A 24,273-nucleotide genomic window follows, 5' to 3' on the forward strand; every position below is an offset into this window, starting at 1 on the left:
CTTGGTTCGTTGGAAAGTCTAGATTCTAAGCTTTCAGATGAAAGTTACATTTCGGTTCCAGAGATACGGACAATTACACAAAGGTAGTTTTTCGGATTTAAAGTAACCTCAAAGTGACAGGTGACAGCTTGCAGCTGCAGAATTGACAGGTGACAGTTGTGCAGCTTTGAAAATGACAGATGACACGATTTCTAGGAGGCAGTTCTACTTAGGTTAAAATAGTTTGGATTAGATTATTTTAACTAAGAGATTGGTTCTGCACAGTTCTGCTAGGTACTCACAATATAAATTTGAACTAGGCCTCGTCACGGATCTGGTCAACACGTCCGGCTGCGGTTCTGTCTGCTCTGCGGGTCAATCAGGCACCAGTTCTGCTCACAGGGATCTGGGTCAGCTCTGCTCTGCTGGTATAGCCTCTCTGGATTCTGGATGTAACACTGCTTTCTGGGTACTGCTACAGGTTCTTGCAAAAATTCAAACAGCTTGCCCGGCTGTTGAATAGTTTGGTTAGTTTTGAGGCCTGCTGGAGAGGATTCAGCTGGTGGATTCAGGCTTCTCTGCTACAATTTCTGGAGTTAATTTCTGCTACAGGTTCTGGAGATTGATGGATTTGAAGTCTGGATCTCTGGATGTGAAGTCGTCGGTCAGCATGCTCCGCAGCAAATGGAATTGAATGCCTCTACCTGTCCCAGCAGTCTCTTTTTATGTGTTTTGAAAATGGGTGTGTGCCTGGGCCTAGCTAAGCCTGTCCCTCTCTACTTGTCATTGGCCCAATTCTCCCCTCTCCCATGATTGGGAATGGATTGTTGTCATGATGTCTGTTTATGGGTCAGAGGATCCTCCCCTGGTCAGTTTGCCCACAAATCTATATTTGATTCAAATACATCTTTCCCAGATACACAATTTGTTGAAATTACATGTACACATTATATATTCCTTATGGTCCGTGCTTGTCCGCCTCTGATCTTCCTGGGGCTTGCATTCAACAATGACAACATTTTGCGCTTTTTAACTGGTTTTGCAATATCGGACATTTACCCAAAATTACACACATGTGCGCAAGGAGTATGGACATTAATTGATGAAGTGTCAGATTTTTAACATGCAGACATTTGGAGTAAGACCCTATTTTCCGCTAGAAACCCCCCAGAATACACCACAGGGTCCTAACGCCTCTTAAAATGTGCACCGAAAAATCACAAGAATAATGGTATTACTTATATAATTCTGACTAGTCCGTACTATGAATTATCCATCTTTTTTTAAATTATGCCCTGGTCAAAAAGGGTTGTGGCTTCCCACATCACATGGTGGAATAACTGGTTTATCCACTTCCCCCAAGCCAGCTTGTTCAGAGGCACAGCTGCCCCCCAGTTTCTCCCAAGAGGAAGCTATTTTACGACGCCCCCAATATAACATTTGCCTGAGTCAAGGAAGTTGCATTGTTCGGTCCCTTCCAGTTCCCAGGTGCTCCACCCCTAATCTAATCAGAGAGGTGCCAACTCCTTTTGGCAAGGGGCAGCAGGATGCAGCTAGGCCTGGGAAGAGTGGCTGTTGATCCAGTTTCAACTCCTGTCGGGGGTAGTTGTCAGGCAGAATTCAGTTTCATTAAGCCAGGTTTCAGCTAAATGTCACTTTTTGTTCCCAGTTTTCTACATTCAAATCAAACTGAAAATGTTTACCTATACATTAAATAATTACTTCCTTCAAGTCATTTCAGAAAATAGGTTTACATTGTATCCACCTCTTAGCAAGTCTTTCCTTGGTCTGGTTTTGTTTCATTTGTTCAGTTTTACACAAAAGTCTGGTGGTTTTAAAACGCCGGCTTTCTGATAGTGGTGAGTACTGGTAATGCAACCATTTTTGGGATTAAGAAATGAATTCCCCACAGTTCTGAGTTGCTTTTTGGCAATCAGCATTGCCATTCCCAATGGTTTCAGGCTACTGTGTGTGTAGCCCAATGGTGGTTTTGGGCAGTGCCCTCCTGTGCTCACAACATAGGCAAAAATGGGTGGCAGCCTATTCTTCATGTTTTCCCTGTGCACTCTGTGGGGAGTTCTGGCCATCATGATGTTTTCCATGCCAGTACTGCACAGTTTTATGGTAGGGCTTGGATGCATGGGTAAAAACATCCCACACTTAACCTTCCACCTTCTTTTTATATCGGCTTGGTTTTCACATGAATTAGTCAGCTTCACATTAGTTTCGTAAATTGTCCCTTTCATTTTCTATGTAATAGTTCTCTGCTTTGAACTCTCTGGCTTGGCCAGTGGGCGATTACGGAGCGCTCTGGGGGTCACAACTCAACAGTTAACTCACCGGGTCTGGCATGCGTGTCCGCTTGCTCTGCTGCCTCCTGGTCTTCTGCTTCTTATGGCGGCCCGGGAACAAGATTCCTTCAGTCCCCTGCAGCCTACACCACTTGAAAAAGGAGCTTCCTCTGCTTCCGAGGCTCTCCCGCGCTCACCTGCCACCGGAGCCTGCCTCCCTTCATGTAAGCTTGCAAGTTTACGCTTCCCGCTGCGTGACATCTGCAATGAAGATTCGAGGAGGAAGAGTCCAGTGGTCCCGGCGTCTCCGCTTCCCTCCAGATTCTTCCTCTGCTGCTGCTGCAACATGGAGAGACCACGACTACTCCACCTCCTGCTGCTACTCTTCTCCTTTTATGTCTCCCAGTCATCTTCTGGTGTGGGTCGTTATCACTAATAGGCTGCAACTTGCAGTCTTGTGCCTCTGCAGACCTCTTCTTTGCCCCAGTACTTTGGGAATTGTGGGACTTGGAGTCCACAATGCAAAAATCCGCTTTTCTAACAGCTTCTATTTTACAATACGCCATTATAAGGGTGGGATCTTGGATAAAGTTATACAAGGGGGTTTCCCATTCCTACTGATCTGCCCCCCAAATCCCCAATGTGATCCTCCTGCAGAAAACCAGCCCCAGGGTCAGGATCCGAAAGCGTCTGCCTTTTGCTGGCCACATTAGAAGGGCCCCAGGCCAGGTTTCCTGGGGGAATCGCCTCTGATTCATCACAGAAGGGTTATAACAGGGTGTGTGTGCTGTACAGCACACTATTATTGCTTGTGGGGGGGAGTGATCACTCGCAAGATAGTGAAGTTAGATTTGCTTGGGGACTGCGGTTAGAAGAAGGGTGTAGGTGGCGGGTGTAATTGCGATGGAGTGTAAAGAGAGAAAGGGATAGGTAGGATGGATAGGAGGTAGTTCAGGTGTGTTACAGAGGAATAGAGGTGGTGGCGTGAGGACAGAGAATCAGCATATGGCCCATTTACATAGTCTGTGGGGTTTGTCTGGATTTTGGGACATGGGATTCACTTTACATATAAAAGAGCAATGTTACCAGTCTGACTATTGATCTTTAAAATATGTATACAGCAAGCTTGGTTTGGTATCTGGGTTTGTGCCAGATTCAGTAAATATGATTTAAAACAATAATCACACAGTAGCCCATCATCTTAGTCAAACGTGTGAGGCGATTTCCACTTCTCCAATGTTTTTGGCGAAATTATATCGCTGACAGCGAGATCTGCAGACTCAATCAGCATTATAGTGCTTATTGGTCATCAATATCTGTTCTTTTTACATAAAATTACACCTCATGGTTGCACCTGCTCTCTTTTTCACAGTGCAATAATTCATTCACATATTATATTAAGAAAAGTTGCGTGACCTGACAAAAGCAGTGAGTCATCATGATTCAGCATGCCAATTAACTTTGAGGTTTTGTGTTTTGTTCAATAACTCACTCTGATAACATACGACACCCATTTATTCATGATGAGGTGTGGTCCTCGCCATCATGATTTGTTATCATAGGTGACTCATGTTCCTATGGTAACAATTTATTGTATCTATTAAGATTTTGTAAAACTATTAACAAAAAAGGTATCTAAATATTGTGTTGGAAATAATACCTAAGGTATTACAAGTTGATGTTTTTAAAGAATATTTAACATAAAATCTGGACAGTTAATTGCATACAACTTAAAACGAATTCTGCTTAGGGTTAAGGAGTGAGATCTGGCATCCATTAACTAACTTTAACTTGGCATTGTTGGGAGCAGGTCCTCAATAGTGCACTTTATTTCAGAAAAAATGACCTATTAAATTATTATTTTTAAATGTATACACACATTTATTTAATTTACAACAAGGCAGACAGACGATTGGCATTAAATCTACACTTTACACAACAGATGACATAGCTGAGCAATCCCCAAGTCCAACCCTCCAACACCCTGCAATGAGAGCTGTGGTGTGGTGGAGTAAGGATTGGGACAAAGGGGTGGCATCTTTAAGCAAAGTTTTATTTAAGAAATAAAGAAGAGAACCTACCTCTATCTCTAAAGGGTTATCTCTACCTAAATAAATATCAGCTTGGCTGCTCTTTGCCAAGATGTTTGTCCAAATAGAAAGTGTCTACAGTCTGTGCAAAAGCCTTCTGTAGCCCAACCATTAACCTACAAAAGGTTTCAGCATCCAAATGAAAATAGTACCGGGGGAATGACTCCCTTCTCTAGGCGACTGGGCTCAGTCTTCATCTCTTTTCCAACAGTCCTTTGCTTTAATTTCTGATTCAACAAAGAGAGTATGATCAGGAGAATGACTCCATTCTCCTTATCCACCTTGCACAGCCTTGAGGGCTTTCTTAGGATAGTCTTTTGTGTTAGTGCTCAAGTCTCCTCTCTTGTTCCCAAGGGCTCCTGAAAGCTTGCTTTATAGTTAAAGCTAATCTTCCCTGTCTTATGACATTATGAAGATTTCTTCCAGACAGCTTATTGTCTAGTATCCTCTTGACTCTTAATTGGATTACCACTGTGACGAGGGAGATTCACTCTTGATTCTCTTGGGGTCGCTGCCGTTACAAAGGAGATCACCCCTGAGGCTCTCTTGACTACCATGAGCTGATCCAAGACCCTAGTGGGTCTCCTGCTACTCCCGTTACATGTCGGGACAGTGTCACTGGTTCTTCCTGAGGTGCTGGGCTGACTTGGGTTGCTTCAGCACTTCTTGCTTGATTCACTATGCCCCGCGCCTTGTCCTTGCGGCTCTGCTGAGACTTGGGCCAAATGGCTCCTGCGCAGTTGCAGGACCACAGGGTCCATCTCCTACTCGAGATCACACCACTGCAGGCTTCTTTCCTATCCTTCCACTGGTCAGAAGCTTGGCTTCTTATGCAGAGCTCCGTTGACCATTCTTGGATGTCCTTGCCACTGGGGATCAGCGTTCTTGCAGCTTTGTGTTCTCCGGTTCAGACTTGCTGGGCTGGCTTCACGCCAGCTGCTCTTACTATTTACCAGTCCTTTCTCGCTCATTATTCCCTGTGGCTGGATCTTCCACAGTGTAAAGTCAAAGTCCTTCTTTACTGTTGTTGAGATAATCTTTATGCCTTCTTGGGGCCAACTCTTCTTAGTACTGTGGTAAGGCAACCTGTTATTACTCTGCAGCTTTCTTTGGCTTTTTTCTTCGCAATCATATAAAAATGTCGGGATCAAAGGCGGACGAGACATTACCATAACACATTAGTGCTATCAGGGATTTCTGATAAGGACTTTGTTCCAAGGGAAACGGGGTTATGGCATTCCTTCACGGAACAGGAGTGCTTAACCCCATAAGCGAAGTCTCTCCCTTAAGGTCCTGCTTTCCACCACCTGAATAGGGTCCTGCTTTCCACCACCCCTATTGAGACTATTGGGTAGCTGTCACGGAGTTCCCCCCTTCTCACCTGAGACCGATCCTTGCTGGACTCCGTGGGCGGTATCTTCTTGCGGACAGACCTGGACTTGAATAAGGCTGAGCGAGTCTCTTCCGACTCCAGTGTGCGTTTAAGATTCCGGGATGCAGCAATCTGGGGATCTGGGAAACGATGAAGATGTGCTGATGGCGCTCGAGTCCAGGAAGCAAGAGGAAAAGGGAAAGGGGCAAGGAATGGAAGTAGAAAAGCTAGGAACCAGGAAAGCAATACTGCGAACTACGGAGCACACGTCTGATTGCTACTTGGCAATAGCATTGAGACGCGCAGAGCCGCAGGGGTGCGGTCTATTAGTAAAATACGTTACGCCCAACGTATAGACCGCGGAAGGCGTGTCACGCTGGACGGCCATGTTGGGAGTGTCAGGGAATGCAAGGCCCGTTGCGATAAGGACCAGGAAGACCAAAAGGGGCGCGTTCTGTGGGTCATGACAGCATGCCTCCTCCGAAAACCTGTTCCTCCAGGTTTGCCTGGGTGTATGAGGTGGTATCTTCTGAGTAGTCGAGGGGTATTCAGATTACAAAGTGGTTCCCAAGTTCTTTAACTGGGGGGATATCCTTTCCATTCAACCAGGTATTGAAGTTGACCCCGTTTATACCTGGAGTCGCATATCCGGGACACTTCATATTCCAGTTGATTCTCCACCACCACAGTAGTGGGTCTGCAGGATTTCTGGGAGGATTGAAGGTAAGGTTTTTATAAGGAGGTGTGAAAAACTGGGTGAATCTTTTTCCAGGATTCTGGTAACTTGAGCCGGTATGAGACTGGGTTTATAATTTCCTTGATGGAAAACGGACCATAATACCGGGGGGCCAATTTGTTTGGCTGTAGATGTCTGGGTAGTAATTTCGAGGAGAACCAGACTTGATCTCCAACTGAATAAGAAGGCCCGGGTCTTCTTTTGGAATCCACATATCTCTTGGCCTGTGTTCTGGCCTTCTCTAAGTGCTCTTTGGTCTCCTTATGTATGTTTATGAGTGTTTCAATCCAGGAGTCGACAGTAGGTACCAGTGTGGGTTGTGGAATAACGGAGGGCAGAACTGATGGATGGAATCCTTGGCTGCAATAAAAGGGACTGGTCTTAACTGCTGAATGATCGGAATTGTTATAGGAAAATTCAGCCACGGGTATCAGGAGCGACCAGTCATCCTGAACCTTAGTAGCAAAACATCGAAGATATTGTTCCAGAGTCTGATTAGCACGTTCTGTGGCCCCGTTGGTTTGAGGGTGATGACCTGATGAAAGAGTGCGTTGGATTCCTAATATTTGACAGAGGTGTTTCCGGAATTGTGAGACGCATTGAGGTCCTCTATCGGAAATTATCTTGGAAGGAAGTCCATGAAGGCGGAATATGTGCTCCAGAAAGATTCCAGCCAGTTCAGATGAGGATGGTAGAAGGGGGGGGTGTGAAATGAGCCATATGAGTGAACAAGTCAATGGTGACCATGATGGTGGTGTACCCTCTGGAAGGCGGTAATTCCACAATGAAGTCTGTAGCGATAAATTCCCATGGCCTTGTTGGCAGTGCAGGTTGTAGCAGAAGACCCGCCGGCCTCTTGTAGTCATGTTTATTCTGACTACAGATTGCACAGGCTTGGACGTATAGTTGTACGTCAGTCTTCATTTTAGGCCACCAAAATTGTCTTTGTATGAGGTGGAGGGTGTTGGTGATGCCACGATGTCCGGAGTGAAGGGTATCATGACAGAGGTTTATTATTCTTTGTTGTAATTTTTGTGTAGGAATGAGCAGAGCGTTGTCCTTGAACAAATACCCTTCCTTGACTCTCAGGTTCCATTGATTCTTTCTTGAAATATTCTTCCAGCGTTCAGAGGATCAGGTTTGTGCTCAGATTTCTTCCAGGAGGTTGACTGCTTGGGCTACAAAAATCATCTGGGGAAACATCTTAGGATAGCCCTTATCTTCGGTAGTTTCATAGTCAGGCTGTCGAAATAAGGCGTCCGCAATCAAGTTTTGTGATCCAGGAACATGAGTGATGTGGAACTGGTACTGGGCAAAGAAGAAGGCCCAACGAGCCTGACTACTGTTCGGACACACTGACTGTAGAATTTGAAGATTTCGGTGGTCCGTGCGGACCTGGACTGGATATCTTGCTCCCAGGAGTAGATGTCACCACTCAGTGAAGGCTTGGCGGATGGCTAAAGTTCTTTTTCCAGGACGGAGTAGTGTGTCTCACTGGGAGTCGGGGTTCATGAAAGGTAAGCAATGGGGTGTTCTAGTTTATCCTCAAATTCTTGCTTCAACACCGCTCCAATGGCGTAGTTAGAGGCATCCATTTCCACAAGGAATGGTCGATCAATGTCGGGTTGGGCCAGAATGGGAGCTTGAGTAAATCTTGTCTTCAAGAGTTGGAATGCCTTATCTTGCGGGATAGACCATACAAAGGGGGTGTCTTTCTTCAGGAGAGCAACAATCGGTTGAACAATCTCAGAGAAGGTGGGTATAAACTTGCGGTACAAATTGGCAAGCCCCAGGAAGGATTGAACTTGTTTCACGGACGTGGGAGCAGGCCAGGATAATATAGCCTTTACCTTTGAAGAGTCCATGCCAATTATCTCTGGAGTAAGGATAAATCCTAGGTAATGAACAGAAGCAACGTGAAACAGACATTTCTCGGGTTTGGCCAAGAGTTTATGTTCACGGAGTCGTCGTAGTACTGCCTTTACGTGCTCTTCATGCTTTAGAAGGTCCTTGGAGTAGATCAAAATGTCGTTTAGGTAGACGATGACGAAGAGGAATATCCTGTCAGAGAACACCCTGACCATAAAACGTTGAAAGACTGCTGGGGCATTTGCTAATCCAAAGGGCATGACCAGATATTCGAAGTGACCAAAGGGTGTTGTGAATGCTCTTTTCCATTCGTCTCCTTCCCGGATACGAATCAAATGATAGGCACCCCGGAGGACCAGTTTCGTGAAAATCACAGCGCCTCTGACCGCATCCAGGAAATCCGAGATTAAGGGTAAAGGGTACCGGTCCTTGAGGGTGCATTGATTTAATCAACGATAATCGAGGCAGGGTCTGAGTTCCTTAGTGTCCTTCTTAGGAACAAAGAACAATGAAGCTCCGGCTGGAGATTTTGAAGGTCTTATGGTGCCATTCTCAAGGTTGGTATCCAAGTATTCTCGGAGTGCCTTTTTCTCAGGTTCGGAAAGGATGAACATCCTGCCAAAAGGAATCACTGCTGAGGGATCCGTGTCTATGGCGCAGTCTTCAGGCCTATGAGGGGGTAAGGCCTGGACTATGGCAGTTGAGAACACATCAACAAATCCCATATAGGCCTTAGGACCTGCACGATATTGGAAACCATAAGAGGTGCTTGATGGTCTATTGGTGGTTCTTTGGAGGGGGTCAAGGAGGGAACCAGGTTTAGACAGTGAGACAAAACCGTTCAATAGGTGTAGCCCCTAATAAGGACTTCACAAATCTATTCCCTGTTCTAGTCAGATCTTTCATATCACAATAGCCCACATCTCACCTCCATAACCCTCAGCTGCAACTGCTTTAACATTGAGTGCCCACCTGCACTGTTATGAATCTCTTAGTGGCTGTTGAAGTTTTTACTCTGTGATATCAACACAATCACTGTGACCTTCCCAAGAAACGTTAGCCAAATGTAAAATAATTATACATATTGACTGTATCGAGAGCAGAGCGCTTCACACATAGTATGTTCCAAAGGAGGTTTATGGCCCCTAACTCTCCTAAGCTTGGTTTTGCCTGTGTTAAATAAAAGACCTTTAGAATGATAGTCGTCATTACATATGTACAAAAGTAATTTCTCTGAGTTTTTCTTGGCATTAGGTCTTTGTAGTTTCCATATAAAAAGTCTCATTCTCTGAGACTACCCCATCGTCGAGGCATCCGCATTAACTGCTCCTAGTTTACAGCTTACAGACATGAACATTGATAAAGGGACTAAATAACGTTGAGCCTGTATGCTGCCTTCCTGCACTCCCCTACCTGGCATGAAGTCTTTTGAAGTGTCAATTCTTCACCTTTCCCATAGCAAACTGCTGCAGTTTATTGGAATATAACAGTTCTACAGCTTTACTTAAGTCAGAAGATATTCCAGTTGCATCCATAGTTGACCATCACTTCTGACTAATGACAGAGTCAAAGGCTGTACGAAGATCTATGAGAGGGAAGTAGAGGTAACCTTTCTTCAGTGAACTGTATTTCTGACAAAACAGTTAGCCTGAATGTCTGTTAAATAGTTCCCTGTCCTTCTCTAAAGCCCACTTGGGCCCCAGATGGAAACTGCTCCACGTTTCTTTACCTCTATTTTAAGAAACTGAGTTTCTCATAGACCTTTCACGATGAGTTAAAAAGCCATTTGGGGCGATTGTTGCATGGATTTCCTCTATCCCCCTTCTTGAAGAAGTAGCCCTGTTCCAAAAGCTTGGGACTTTAACACTACCGAAATTGCATAACCGGAGCCCATACGGACAGATTTTGCATATTATATTCACAGAAAAAACTTTGTTAAAGGGACGTTATGGTTACAAGTAAAACCGAACCCCTCCCCCTCTGAAATTCGCCAGTTATGGTAACCTAAGCAACCATAATTCGTGCCACCAACGTGCATTGCTAAGACTAACATCCATGACATTGAAGATGGCATCAACTGCCACTTGATTAACGTTGCCTTTTATTTCCACTTTAACTATAATTTTGCAGCCATGAGACATTTCTCTGGTTTACATCCCATGTGGAGAAACATATCCAAACATAGGATTGGGCCTCCAAGTTTGAATGAGCTGAGCTTCTCCGACTCGCACATTGTCTTTGCACACAGATTTCAGCCTGCGCTTTTATGCAAGTGAGCGAGGAATGTAGATTTCCTCTTGATTTCCCCCCAGTGAATAAAGCAGGATTTATCACAAAGCAATTCACATAACACGAGCATGGTACTGTGTAAAAGGTGGAATGCAACGGTCCTCTGCAACCCCCACTGTCCACCCACCTACCTTCACTGCTGACTTGTCTCTGTTTCCAGTAGGGTGAGGCAGGCCGTAAAGCAGCATGCCGACTCTGGTAATGAGGATCAGCTTGCTGTAACAGCGCATTTGAAGCAAGGAGGTCAAACACAGGAACTTGTAATCCTGCCAGTGGCTTCTATGGATGCCAAAGCTGCTACACGTGCCATCAAGCTAGACTATGTCGAAAGCGGGGAGTGGTGTGCCCCACCCCTGCTCACTATACACTCAGTTTCCATTTGCTCAAAAACAAGCCAATGGATATTGAATGCGTTTGTGACTGAGAGCAGACTCTGGATCCCGAGTGGGCCAAATCTGCTGTCGGACATACACAGGGCTACTTTTGATGGAAACGTACACTACTGAAATAACTAACAAATGTGGCGGGGCCAAAAAGTTGCTACATCCCGCCGGCCTCTCAAGCTAAAGCTCTTCGCAATTTGCGCACAGCCCATGATTCCATGAACAAAAAGATTAAAGGAAAGCCACGTGGTTCCGGACGTGTCCGGTGGCAGAGTTTTTGGCTCTCTCAAACTTATGTGCAAACAGTGTAGGTCATCATCTTTCTTGTGCCAGTACTTTTTAGTGATGAGAAAGGGGAAGGTTGGAGAAAGTGCATAGGAGTAGCAGAAGAAGGAAGATTGCTTACCATTAGCCAAGAGGGAGGAAAAGGAGATTAAACTGAATGGGGATCCCGTGTCTCATCTGGTGAGTCTATCCCACTCCCATGAGGATTGTCTCCCCCTATGTGATCCTCCCTCTTATATCCGCCCCCAGGGTGAGGATTAGGTTGCTGCCGCCTCACCCTGGCCACATGAGGGAAGATTGTACCCGGGAAAGTGGCCACATGAGGGAAGATTGTACCCGGGAAAGGAGTGGCGACATCACCAGATTCATCACAGAAGCCATTACTTGATGCTTGTAACCTAGCTAATCACTGTTCCATTTCTCAGACCCTGTTCTTGTAGAAGACACAAATGCAGTTATTAAACATATGTAACCTTTCGTTGATGGTGCATAGAAAATAGACTGCTAACAGGCAGAGGCACAGTGTCTATCCTGTTCTAATTGCTGATGTCGGGGGACGCAGGACTTTTCTGTTCAAGTTTGTTGATTCTTCTAGACCAATGGGCTGCATTTATAGGGGCAGCCGCGCCATCCTCCTGGGTAATCTTCAGCAAGCTGACACTGCATCCCATTGTCACCGATGATGAATTTAAAGCAACACATTGAAAACCCTGGAAATATAATGTTGTTAATTCCCAATTACTTGCAGGCATTTGTCTCACTCCATTTTCTTTCCTCTGTACTTCTATTAACAGGTCCTTTGGCATCGACAGGAATTCTGTTGGGTGCTCACGCCAGGGTTAAAAGTAACAATGTCACTGCAGCATATATATTTTGATGGGTGTTTGGAGTAGCAAGCTTTTCAAAAAGAATACTAATGGCTCTTTGTGATAATATTGAAATGTCGGCAGAAGCATAAAGGTGGAAATGCGTAATTTCCTATAGCTATTCCTTACCGTTATATGTGAAGTATTCCTGTTTTTTCATTGCTAATGTTTTCCTTTACTAGCCTACTGTTGAGTGTGTCCTAGTGGTGAGGAGGGCTCCTACCACACAATTGTATACCTACCACAATTTCTTTGGACCTGTGCGTGGCACAAAGTATGTATTCATTGTTGTGTTAGCCAGTAGTGTATTCTTTCTCAAAACTCTCTTTTGTGCTGTTTGTTCAATGACCCTTAAACAATGTTCAGAAATACTCTCTAGGTGGTTCTGTGATGGGATGTTTGGAAATGAGGTAGCCGTTGTTGACCATTCCAAGAAAACCTTTTATCCCAGATGCAGCTGTGGGAGAAGTGACACAAAATCGATGACCTTATTTTGATAATTTTCTAGTCTGCTCGGACATATTCACGCATCACTTTATGCAGCAATAGACTCTAGTTTTACACTTTTTAGGTTTCTCTCATCCACTGCTCCTCTTTGGTTTGTTGGTGCTTCAGAACTAACTAGAAAGTGGCTTTCATGCCTGCTCAGGACGTGCCTGGTACACACTGGAAGCAAGGGCCTCCGTTCGGGGTGTGGGCCATTAACGGCCGTGTCCGCCCTCCTGAGCGGGCATGAAAGCCATTCGAACCCCAGGGTTCATTTGGGGTGCAAATGGCTTTCAATATTTTTCCTCAGAAGATTTGCACTGCCTGCACAGCTGATCTCCTAAGGTAAAATAAAAAGAAAGCTGGCCTTGCCATATGGACAAGGGACTATGTCCCCTTTCCAGGTTTATGGCGGCCAGGAGACGGGAGGAGTGCTAGGACTGGAGCACAGAGCTCTGGTCCCGCAGGTAAGTGGAGATGGAGGGAGGGGTTTGGAAAGGGGATCTGAGGATTTTAGGTGGGTGGCATGGAGAGGCTCCCTGTTGCCTCCCCACATTAACACTAACAAATAAAATGGCGCCACCCATGGAAGGGCTTCAGGTGGCTGGGACAGCGGGCGAATGTCTACTTTCGCCCTCTGTTCCAGCCACCTAATTGGCTGAGCGCCCTTCCCCGGGTCTGAATGCTTTTGATGGTGTCCTCGAAAACGTTTGCCTTCTGATGAGACCTAAATGAGCCATATCTTGATGTAGTTGGGGAATGTGATCAAATGTTATGTTATTTATTTTTATTTTTGTTCACCACTGGCCCTACCCAGAGGGTCTGGGAGCTCCTTACAAGGTTAAAAAAGTTCAAAGGGTGCGAGCTACAAAATACTTTTAAGGTGGGGTAGGAAGATTAGGTTAGAAAAGTGGTAGTAGGGGGTGTGGAAGGGCTGGATTATGTGTTCGGACATGGGTATGTTTTGAGGCTCTTTTGGAAAGTAGCGATGGAGGGTGCAGTATGGATGTGAAGCCATAGGGTGTTCCATACTTGTTTTTGCGTGCATGTTAGTTTGCAGAATGTTATGTGTAGAAGATGCTGGCTAGCTTGTCTGGTGTTTGTGTGGGTGATGGGTTTGTTTTTCGTGAAGGCAGGGATTTGAGGTGAATGGCTTTGCGTACAATACAGAGACCTTTAAAGGCAATTCCCTGGAGTACAGGGAGCCAGTAGGGGTGTTGGTGAGTCCATTGAGGAAAGCTTTACCATAGTCCAGCTTGGACAGAAGCAGTGCTTGGACTGTACTGCAAAGTTGTCACGGGGAAGGATGTCCCTTATTTTGCATAGAGGATGCAGCTGTAGATTGCATGTTTTGGTGACGGTGGCTATGTGCTGTGCGAAGGAAAGATGGAGGTTGATGGTGGAGCCAACAAATTTGAGAGGTGTGGAGAGCAAAATGTGTGGGGCATCTGTGGCGAGTTTTTTGATCCAAGTGGGTAGGTCGGATTAGTGCCTGGGGTCAGATGAGGAGATGCTCCATTTTGGAAGATTTGAGTTTGGGGAATTGAGTGACCGTCAGGTGCGGTTGGTGAGGAGACCATTTTTGAGGGTGTGGAGTTGTGAAGAGGGTGAGATTTGAAAGCATATTTTGAGGGCAGAGAGGATAGTACTATGTGAGATAGGATTTGATTATGCTCAGCCAGTGCGCAGCAGGGATGATGATGCAGTTGGATACTGCTTGAGGTGGGCATGCATCATTCAGGAAGTGCATAATGTTTTGTTTTGGCAGTGAGAGTGATGAGCGTGTCTGTCGATGGAGTGTTTGGTGTCATGTGTAGTAATCTTTGGGAGCAGAAGGAAGTGCGTGTCCTATATTGCATATTTCAGTGTTGACGTAGTCAATCAAGGAGTTGCATACTAAAATGGATGGGGAGCGTGGACTGACTGGACAGTGTTTAAAAGTTTCTGTGTATAATTGGTGACGATGGGCGTTCTTGGAGACGGTGGGTGGTTTTGGCACTGCGAGTGGCTGTTTCGTATTTGTTGCAGCAGTGTTTGAGGGGAGTTTCAGTGGCGGGGCATGGGTACATTAGCCAGACTCTCTTTAGGGGTCTGGCTTCCTCCTTGATAGAGAGGAGGGAACTGCTGAACCATGATTTATGGTGGTAGTTGCAGGGATTTTGTGGTTTGAGGACTATTTTGTCGAGTGCCAGTGTGATGATGGTGGTGTAATTTTTGAGGAGAATTAAGTGATGTGTGTGCTAAAGAAATTCTTTCATCTGTTTTGGTTGTCTGGCAACGGGGTGGGTGGTGCCTGGCAGGTGGGTAAAGCTTTGCGTTCGAGTGAGCATGAAGGGGATTGCTCAGTGGTCGGACCACAATGCCCAGATTTGATTTTCACAGATATGGTTTTTGCTTGAAATTAATGCCCAGAGCTTTGCCAACTATGTGTGTGGTGTAGAGAAGGAGTTATGTGAGATCATAAGTTTGAGTGGATTGAGGATGCTGTTTAATATAGGGTTGCTGCCTGGATGGGAACTAACAGGGTTGAAATCTCCAAGATAGACAGCTGTGATTGTTAGTTGTTAAGTCAGTCCAGTCAGTGTGGATGTTGGGATTGTGTTTTTGGGGTGGTAAATGAGGTGGATAAATGTGGGTGTCATTGAGAGGAGCAAGTGAGACAGAGTTTCAAAGGAGGTGTATAGGGGTTTGTGGGGTTGTTGAATGTGTCTGTCTTTGTAAATGATAATAATTACAACACCTTCTTGTGTAGGGTGCTCTCTGTGGTGGATGAGCTACTGTGGGGGGAGCCTGTCGGGTATAATGGGTGTATGGTGGGGTTTTGCGCTGCGTCTCTGTTAGAGATTGTCTGGGCAGTGTGTGCTAATTAACTCATTGATTGTATATGTGGATGCAGGTGCAGGGTGACAGGTGAGCAGAATGCAAGTGCATGTGATTAGTTCTTTCAGTTGAATGCTGTGTTACAGTTTTATGTGAATGCGTGTGTGCTTTGTTTGAGGCATGTTTGTGGTACCCGGTAGCAAGCAGGGTCCAGCTGGGAACATAGAATGAAACAGAGAAAGATATTAGCACCAACCCTTAGCTCGGGATGCCCGGGTCAATGGATGCCCTAGGGAAAGGGTTTATATTCCCAAAGTAAAATGGAAGGACTTAAACAGGAAACCGATATAAACAAGGAGTAAGTAGGAGGTCCTGTTTTCAGTCTCTCTGAAGCAGTCGCAGGGTTACATCACATAGCTAAGGAGCTGCAGAGAGGATGTGAAGTGAGCATCCAAGCTGTAAAATGGTACCTTCTGGGGTGGGGTTAAAATGTAACCCTAGATCATCTCATGCTCTCCTTTTTTGATATTACTGGACGCTGCTCAGGTTGAGCTGGTGCTATCCTGCCTTGATAGCCAGTTTTGAGAGGAAATCCTCCACCAGTTATGGAAATTAACCCCCTGTTAGGTCAGCTGCAATGTCATTAAATTCCGGGTTTTACATGTGCATTGCCATGCCTTATCTACTTGCCTTAGTTGTCTCGCCTTCCTTGCTATCACAATCTGGCACACCCATGATGCAGGCCCTAATGTTCTTTCATGTCAGCTAGTGCTGCAATGCATAACATTTACTCTGGGATCCCCCCACCTGTTTGTGCAGGAGTAGGGTTGTTCAGAGTGATGTTGGTGGGTGCAGGGTGGGGGGCAGAAAGTCAGCCCAGGTTGAGCAGCACCTGATCTTCGCAAGCAACCAAATCAAGTGCAACTTCAGCTGGGTGCACCTGCACGGAAGGACTGAGTCCTGGATATTTGCATAAAGGCAAAGGGCATTTAAGAACATAAGAAGGACAATAAAGTTACCAAAGGGTGATAGATGGTAGTCCAGACACAGACCAGCTGTGAGCCTCTTGGCTAGAAAAGTCCAGGTAAGACCTATTAAACGTATATTGTATCATATATATATATACAGTACATTATGGGTTCCATTTACTCGTATGCTATATACACAACAGAGACCACCCGCCAGCCATCCTCATGTACTCCAGCTCAGGACCCCAAGGGACAAATTCAACCTTCTATCAGCATTCATAGATGGTCAGCAGGACAGGACAACATTCTGCAAGATGATGCAGGCGATTTGCATGAAACGCAAGAGCATTTTGGGCAAAAAGCATGACCACAGAATTGTATATTTGAACTACATGTGTGACTCAAGAATGAAACCCTCTGAGCAAGTAATGCAAACTGGGCTCTCCGCTCATTTCATTTGGCACAGTACTCACCTAACAGAAAAATATCTGTAAACCCTAAGACATGTATACTCATTTGAGGAGTGCCTGCTGTTTCCACACAGAGCTTCTAAATTAATCACTCCATCCCCCCTGCAGCAGTCTCCTGAGGTGCTGCACCTGGCCTCCGCAGAACAGCACTCTGGCAATATGAACTTTGCTGGAGCACAGCTCTGTCTTGTTCTGGCCCAATTCCTCTCATAATGCCAGCGTATTCCATTCAGTGCAAGTCCTCCATTTTTGCTATCATGTTAAATCTGTAGTGAGCATACCTTACAGTGGGATCAACTTATTTTATTGTTGAAAGCGCTGCCCAAGTTAGAGAGCAGTGGAGTGCTGTATATGGTTTGGGTAGTCTCATGCGGGCTGGCATCTTTTAACAGTAGCGCAGTACTGTGAGTTACGATATGTGCGTCCGTATTTACATCCATTTGAATTAATCCTTTGTCAAGTGTTGTTCAAAAAAGCCATGTTTTCAGAGATTTGCAAAATTGGAGAATTGTGAGCTGATAACAGGATCGACCTCCAAAGGGTGGGTGTTTGAAAAGAGAAGGATTGCTTGTGGATCCTTTTTGTGGGCGCTTTGTGATTCAAGCCAATTGGTTGACTTGCTGTGCCAGGAGTGTGTGCCACCAGATATGTGGAGCTTAGCCACCAGGTTTGCTGGGGTGCTACTTGTGGCTGCTTTGTATGTGACGAATACAGTCTTGAACTGTATTCTCGCCTAGAGAGGAAGCCAATCTAGTTTCTGTAGGACCGTGGTGATTTAGTGAAATTTCCATGTACCTGTAAAAAAAAGAATGCTGCAGTATGGTGTACTGCTTTTAGGGGAGCCAATTGAGCAGCTGGGAGCCCAGTCATGCGGGCATTTCCAGATCGATGTGCGAGACAAGAAGGGCCTGGGCTATGGTTCGGAAGTCCTGCGGTGGGATGAAACGTTTGATTTTTTGCGAAGGGCGTACATTTTAAGCAGGGCCATTTGGGTCTTCTTAGCTATGCGTTTCAGAAAGGACAGGCTGCTGTCAATGGTGAAGCCTAAGGATTTTTCTGCATCTGAGCGTTGCAGATCAAATCCTACAATGCGCATAATATTGAACCACTGTTAGGCAATTTGTTGTTCAGCCAGGTGACCGATGAGGGTGAATTCGGTCTTAGATGGGTTAAGTTTGAGGTAGGCAGTCTGGACTGGATGATGTCCTGTGGGCATTCTTCTCTCATGTACAACTGCATATTGACCGCATATTGATGAATGGCTATATTGTGATCTTTGCGGAATGTGTCCAGGGGTTCCATGTAAATGTTAAAAAGGATGGGAGGATGGGGCCTTGGTGGGACTCCACAGGAGACTGGGAGTTGGGTAGAATGCATTGTATTCATCGGGACAGCCTGGTGCCTGCACCAAGAGGTAGGAGATAAACCAATTCAGGGCAGTGCCAGAGAATCCCATATTGCCGGGTGAGGAGTGCGAGGAGGATGCAGTGGTCCATGGTGCCGAATACAGTCAAGAGGTCAAAGAGAACGAGAAGGCATGAGACTGTCTTATCCATGATTTGGGGGGCATCATCTACCACCTAAAATGGTGGCTACCTTGATGCTATGCTTGGGGTGGAACCCTGACTGATCATCTAAGAGAGGAGATGTAGTTGTTCAGTTCTGGCGAATAGTTGTGCAGCAGCTACTTTTTTCTAGACTTTGTCAATAAACAGGAGGTTCGTTATGGGCCGGTAGTTGGCCAGGTCACCTGGGTCTAGGGTTGATTTCTTTTCAAAAGAGATCATATGAGACCAGTCTTGAGGGTGTCCAGGAATAACCCTTCTGTGAGGGAGGCATTAATGATGCTGATGAGGGCATTGAGCACCGACCCCAGCAGTTGTAGTAATATTTGAGGCTGGAATGATATCGTCAGAATAGGAAAATGAAATATTTTATTTATATCGTGCTCATACACAAGTGTTTCAGAGCGCGACCAGGCAAAGGGAGGGTAACGGGAGAGAACAAAAACAATGATATTACTAAGCCCAGTGACGTTGAGAACGCGCAAGTGCTTGGGAAAGGGAAACGGGGAAAGTGCATGGAAGGGGGGAGAAGTGGAAAGTGAGGAACAGAAGAGAGACAGAATAAACAATAATTAGGTAAAATAAATAAAGGCGATAAACAGTGGTAGTGCAGTCAGCAAGTGCTAGGTTAAGCAGATAGGGTATATCTGATAAGTGCAGGAGAATAGTGGTTGGGGGAACTGTATGGGTACAGATACAGACACCAGTGCAAGGGGTGGCCCGGAGGCAGTGCGGGGTGGCAGGGTGAGCAGGTGCCTTGGCCCGAAGGCCAGAGGGTGGCCAGGAGCACGGTGCCGAGAGAGAAGACAGATCAACGGGGGAGTAGTGTGGAAAATGCAGAAGCGAAGAGGAAGGTCTTGAGTTGCTTCCAGAACCAGAGATGGTTCTCCTCAAGTTTCAAGGTGGCAGGGAGGCTGTGCCAAAGGGAGGCCCCAGCCAAAGACAGAGATCTACCCCCAGCTCGTTTCTTTGAAAAAAGAGTAAACCTGAGGGAGATAGAAGTAGAGGAGCGAAAGGTTCGAGAGGGGAGGTATTTACTGAAGGATAATTGAAGGTATTTTAGACCCAGGCCCCAGAAAGCCTTCTGGACAATGCAGAGGGTTTTAAATTTAATTCTTGCATCCACTGGGAGCCAATGAAGGGATTTCAGGGCTGGAGAGATACGATCCCAGGTCTTTAGGACAAGTCTCGCAGTCCTGTTCTGGATTAGCTGTAAAGGGTGAAGAGTAGAGGCAGGTAGATTTAGAAAGAGGCTGTTACAATAGTCCAACCTAGAGAGAACCAGAGCTTGGGAGACAGTGAGCTTCTGAGGGAAGGAGAGGAAAGGAAGAGTACCTATGAGGAGGTGCAGTAATAAGTTTGACTTTTTAGAGATGTCAGATGTGTGCAGAGAGGAAAAGTGTGGCGTCAAAGATGACCCCAAGCTTCTTAGCCTCACAGGTAGGGGTAGGAGGTGGACCAAGGGAGGCCGGCCAGAGAGTGAGGGGAAAGGATAGTGAAGGTGTCCCAATGAGGAGGATGTCAGTCTTGTTGGCATTTAGTTAAAGGTTGTTGGCGGCACACCAATTTTGAATGGTGATTAGGCATTCGGAGATGAGTGAAGGAGAGGAGGTGGCTGAAGGAAGCCTGAAAATGAGTTGGGTGTCATTAGCATAGTACTGGAAATTTGAACACAAAATGGAAATGCAGTACGCGAGAGTTGCCAGGTATTGGTTGAAAAGCCAGGGCGAGAGGTTAGACCCCTGGGGAACACCACAGGTAGAGAGGGAGATAGAAGATGGGAAGGACTGTAGTTGTACCTGGGAGGGTTGATCCGAGAGGAAAGAGGTCAATCAGGCCAGAGCCTGATCGGTGATATCCAGGTTGTCACGGAGACTGTTGAGCAGGGTGGTATGGTTGACCGTGTTGAAAGCAGAGGAGAGATGAAGTAGGATGAGGATAGAGGGAATGTTAGTCAAGATTGGAGAGCAGATCTTCATGTATGTTCAGGGGAGCAGTTTCCGTGCTTCTGGCAGCTCTGAAGCCAGATTGGTGGTCATGGAGAGAACCAACAGAATCGGAATGAAGGTTAAGCTAAGATGGCCAGATTTTCCAGGAGTTTATGCAAAAGGGAGTAATGGAAATTGGGTGATGGTTGGCAGGACAAGAAGGATCAGCTGTGTGTTTCTTGGGGAGAGGATGCACAAGGGAGTGATTCAGAAGGGAGGGTAATGATCCAGAGGCAAAGGAGAGGTTGCAGAAATCGGCAAGGGTATCAATATGGTCCTTAATCGTTTTAGAGGAAGAGGGATGGACCTGTTTTGATGAGTCTTTCATAGATCTGACTTGCCTAGCGACATCATCAGGGGAGAAAACGGGAAAGGAGACGAAAGAGGATGGGGAGGTAGCTGAAGGAGGGTCAGCAAGCAGAGACTGAGAAGAGAGGAGGGTGAGCAGAGGAGAGGGAGGACAAGTGTCCTGCGTTGTAGAGATAAAGTGAGAGGCAAGGGCATTGCAAAGAGCCTGGGAGGCGAGAGGAGGGGTGGACACTGCAGCAGGGTTGGCCAGCTCCTTGCAGATTTTAAAGAGTTTGGGCAAGTTGTTTTGATTCCACAGAGACACAGGCTTGAATGTGGACTCTTCTTGGTGCTGACAGTCGTATTGCCTTTGGAGCAGGCGGCAGGCCAGTTTGTCAGAGGATGAACAAGAAACCCTCCCTTTCCTCTCAGCCCCACTACACTTATGTTTAAGTGTAGCAAGGTCAGAGTCATACCAAGAGTTTCACTTGGCTTTGGACTTCAATCGTATCTTCATGACAGGGGCAAGAGTAGCAGAAATAGACGAGTAGAGCTGGGACAGCCCGGGGCGGAAGGGGGGGAGAAGGTGGCAGCGAAATCCTTAACTGACACACGCTTCATGGGCCGGATGTCTGTGAAGGTAGGTGGCAATCTTGGGGTAGGCTTGGCTGAGGGAAGGAAATAGAGAGATGAGAGGAGAGGAGGCAATGATCACTCCAGGAGAGAGGAGTGGTGAGGGGAATAGAGAGGGGGAGGCCAGAGGAGATCAGGACATCCAGTGTGTGACCAGAAGAGTGAGTCAGGCCAGAGGGGAGGATAGAGAGGGAGAGTGAATCACAGGGGGCGCGATAGAGCACAGGTGAGGAGGAGAATCAAGATGGATGTTGAGGTCACCAAGGAGGAGGAGTTCAGTGGTTGAGGCCAGGAGGGAGGAGGCGAGGTCAGCCCACTCAGAGAGAAGAGGTGATTTCACCAGGGTGCCTGTAGAGAGTAGCAACAGTAAGAGAGTGGCTAGGAGAGAGCGAGAGATCCTGCAGACAAGGCATTCGAAAGAGGAGTTAAGTCTGAGTGGGGATGATAGAGGCTGGAATCCACTCAGGGAAGATCAGGGCTACACCACCTCTGGGCCGGGTGGATCTGGGGGTGGAGAGGATCTTGCAGCCGTCAGGGAGGAGAGTGTCAAAGCTTGTGACGGAGCTGGCCATTAACCATGTCTTGGTAAGACAGAGGACATCAAGGTCAGGTTCTTCTAGGAGGTGGCAAATGTCAGTGGAGTGTTTGACAGCAGAGCTAGAGTTAAGAGTGGCAAGATGAAGAAGGTTGCCAGCCTTAAAGACCTTCCAGGGAGGGGTACAAATCAGAGGTAAACCCTGCAGAGGAGTGGAGAGAGCTAGAGGTAGGGCAGAGGGGAAAAGAGAAGAGGGCAAGGTAGCCAAGGGAGGAGAGTAGGGGACAGCTAGAGAAGGAAGGAAGTGAATGAGGCAAAGGAACTGCCTATCAAAGAGGAGGAGATTGACCTGAGAGCCTTCCACCATGACAGTGCCATTTAGGTAGACATTAATGATGACCCTGGAGGAGTCAAAGGAATCCATGAGGACTTCCCAGCGGATGCCACCATTAATGGGAGAGGACGTGACAGGGCAGAGCTCTGAGGTCATATGAGGGGTCCAGAGATCTTGCGAAGGAACGACAGAGGATGTCAGTGAGGGTTTGTCTGGCAGAGCCGCTGGATTAGGTATCTGCAATGGGGAGACCTGGGTTGGAGGCCAAGATATCCTATTTAAATTTCTTCTTCCCAGACTTAGTGAGAATGGAAGGATAGTTGATAGAGAAGCCGCTGGGAGTAGATAGGAGAAACAGATAATGCCTTGGCAGGTAGAGAGAGGAGACAGTGGGAGAAGTAGGCAAGTGCAGCATTATGGAACAGTCACCAGGCTAGCAGATTACAATTGAGGGCCAAAGTTAAAACAATAACACCCCCAAATTTGAATTTCAATAACACCCCCAAATTTGAATTTCAATAACACCCCCATTTTTGACTTTCAGTAACCGCCCCCAAAGAGGCAAATGCTAAGGCAGCATAGGTAAAAGAAATGAGGTATGTGTTAGAGGTGAGTGTTGAAACGAGAGCATTAGAGAGTGTAACCGGGAGACCAGATGGAACAGGCAGAGGGGAGAGTGAAGGTCCATAAAAGGAAAAGAAAGGGTAAACGGAGGGAGAGAACTAACCCATTGTGAGGGAAGTAAGAGTGTCTTGGTAGTCCATTTTCATAGTTGATAGTTGTCAGCAGCCACATGTAGCATCCTTGTAGCGGACAGAGAGCAGACAGGGGCCTTGGGAGTGGGTGTTGGTAAGGGGGCCGGCTAAAGCCTGCCGGTCCCCTATAGGTGTTTAGAAGGCCCTCCCAACCAATCACGGTCCACGAGATCACAGAACCAAGGTAAAGATAGCAGCCATCTTGGAAATAGAATGCTGCAATTTAGTGAGTAAGACCACAATTGCAATCAGCAAAACAGTACATGCAGAAAGGCAGCTTCAGTGATTTAAAAGAACTGCCTTGCAGCGCGGTCATCGGCGCGGCAGAGAATAATGCTGATCCAATACTTTTGCTATTTTATTTTGATTTCATGTCTTTGTTGTTAATTGCCCAAAGCTTTTTGAAAAAGGAACGGTGGACTGGGAGTGCACCCACCTTCTGATAAGGAGTCTGCAGCAGCGTGGGAAAATCGCTTGGGAAACAGCTGATGGCATGGTCTGGACACGCAGGAAGTAGGTTTGAGGGAAGTAATTGGTTTTAGGAGTTTTGGGAGAGAATTTGGGCCAGAGGGGCAGTGTATGTGCTGGACTGCAGGTTGGGGTGTGGGGTGCTAATGCTGTGTGAGTTTGATGTGATCTGTCGGATTTTGTTTATTTTTTTTCAATTAAAAAAGTGTTGATTCTGTTACTTTTCCTAAGTTCCTGCAACCTCTGGGTCGGGTAAAGGTTTGGTACAATGCTTTACTAGTTCAAAGAGGGCTTTACTCCTGTTAGAGGCTGCCATGATGGTAGTGGTTGCTCCCAAATGCAAGAAGTTTGGGCGCTGCCCTTCTAGTGAAAGCACTTGTGAGACATAACGTTGACAGACCTTTTTTTCAATGATTTAGGGCATTTGATAGCCCTCTGCTTTGACTCTGTATTTTGGTGTATACTGCTGTTCCACAGTGACCTCCTGTATGGCCCAGATGAACAATATGCATTTGTCGCTGCGTGATTTATCTGTCCCTGTCTTATCCAGCTCTGCTTGCACTTCTTATAACATTGATTTCTTAACAGGCCGTCTGCAATGGCAGTTCTTTTATTTTTCGCAATTCGTGCCGTTGCATTCTAGTGGCGGGCACTCTCTTTGTTCCTCAGCGGTCCTTACTGGACGTTCCTTTGTCCGAGTCTAATTTATGCGCCTGCCCTTTTCTGTTCTTGTGTACTGTGCGATCTTTAGAGCTCGGGCCATTGAGTGCTGGTACCTTATTGCATGGGCTCTTTCTATTGGC

At 46.3% G+C, this 24,273-nt stretch overlaps 1 protein-coding gene across 5 annotated transcripts in view; it reads left to right on the plus strand.

The window, feature by feature from the left end:
- The window catches only part of TRAK1 (trafficking kinesin protein 1), a 748,555-nt gene that overhangs the window by 199,466 nt on the left and 524,816 nt on the right, over positions 1 to 24,273 (plus strand). The window lies entirely within an intron of this gene.

This window comes from Ambystoma mexicanum, chromosome 2q (genome assembly GCF_040938575.1).
Source record: "Ambystoma mexicanum isolate Mex_15411 chromosome 2q, UKY_AmexF1_1, whole genome shotgun sequence".
In the NCBI taxonomy this organism is placed as follows: domain Eukaryota; kingdom Metazoa; phylum Chordata; class Amphibia; order Caudata; family Ambystomatidae; genus Ambystoma; species Ambystoma mexicanum.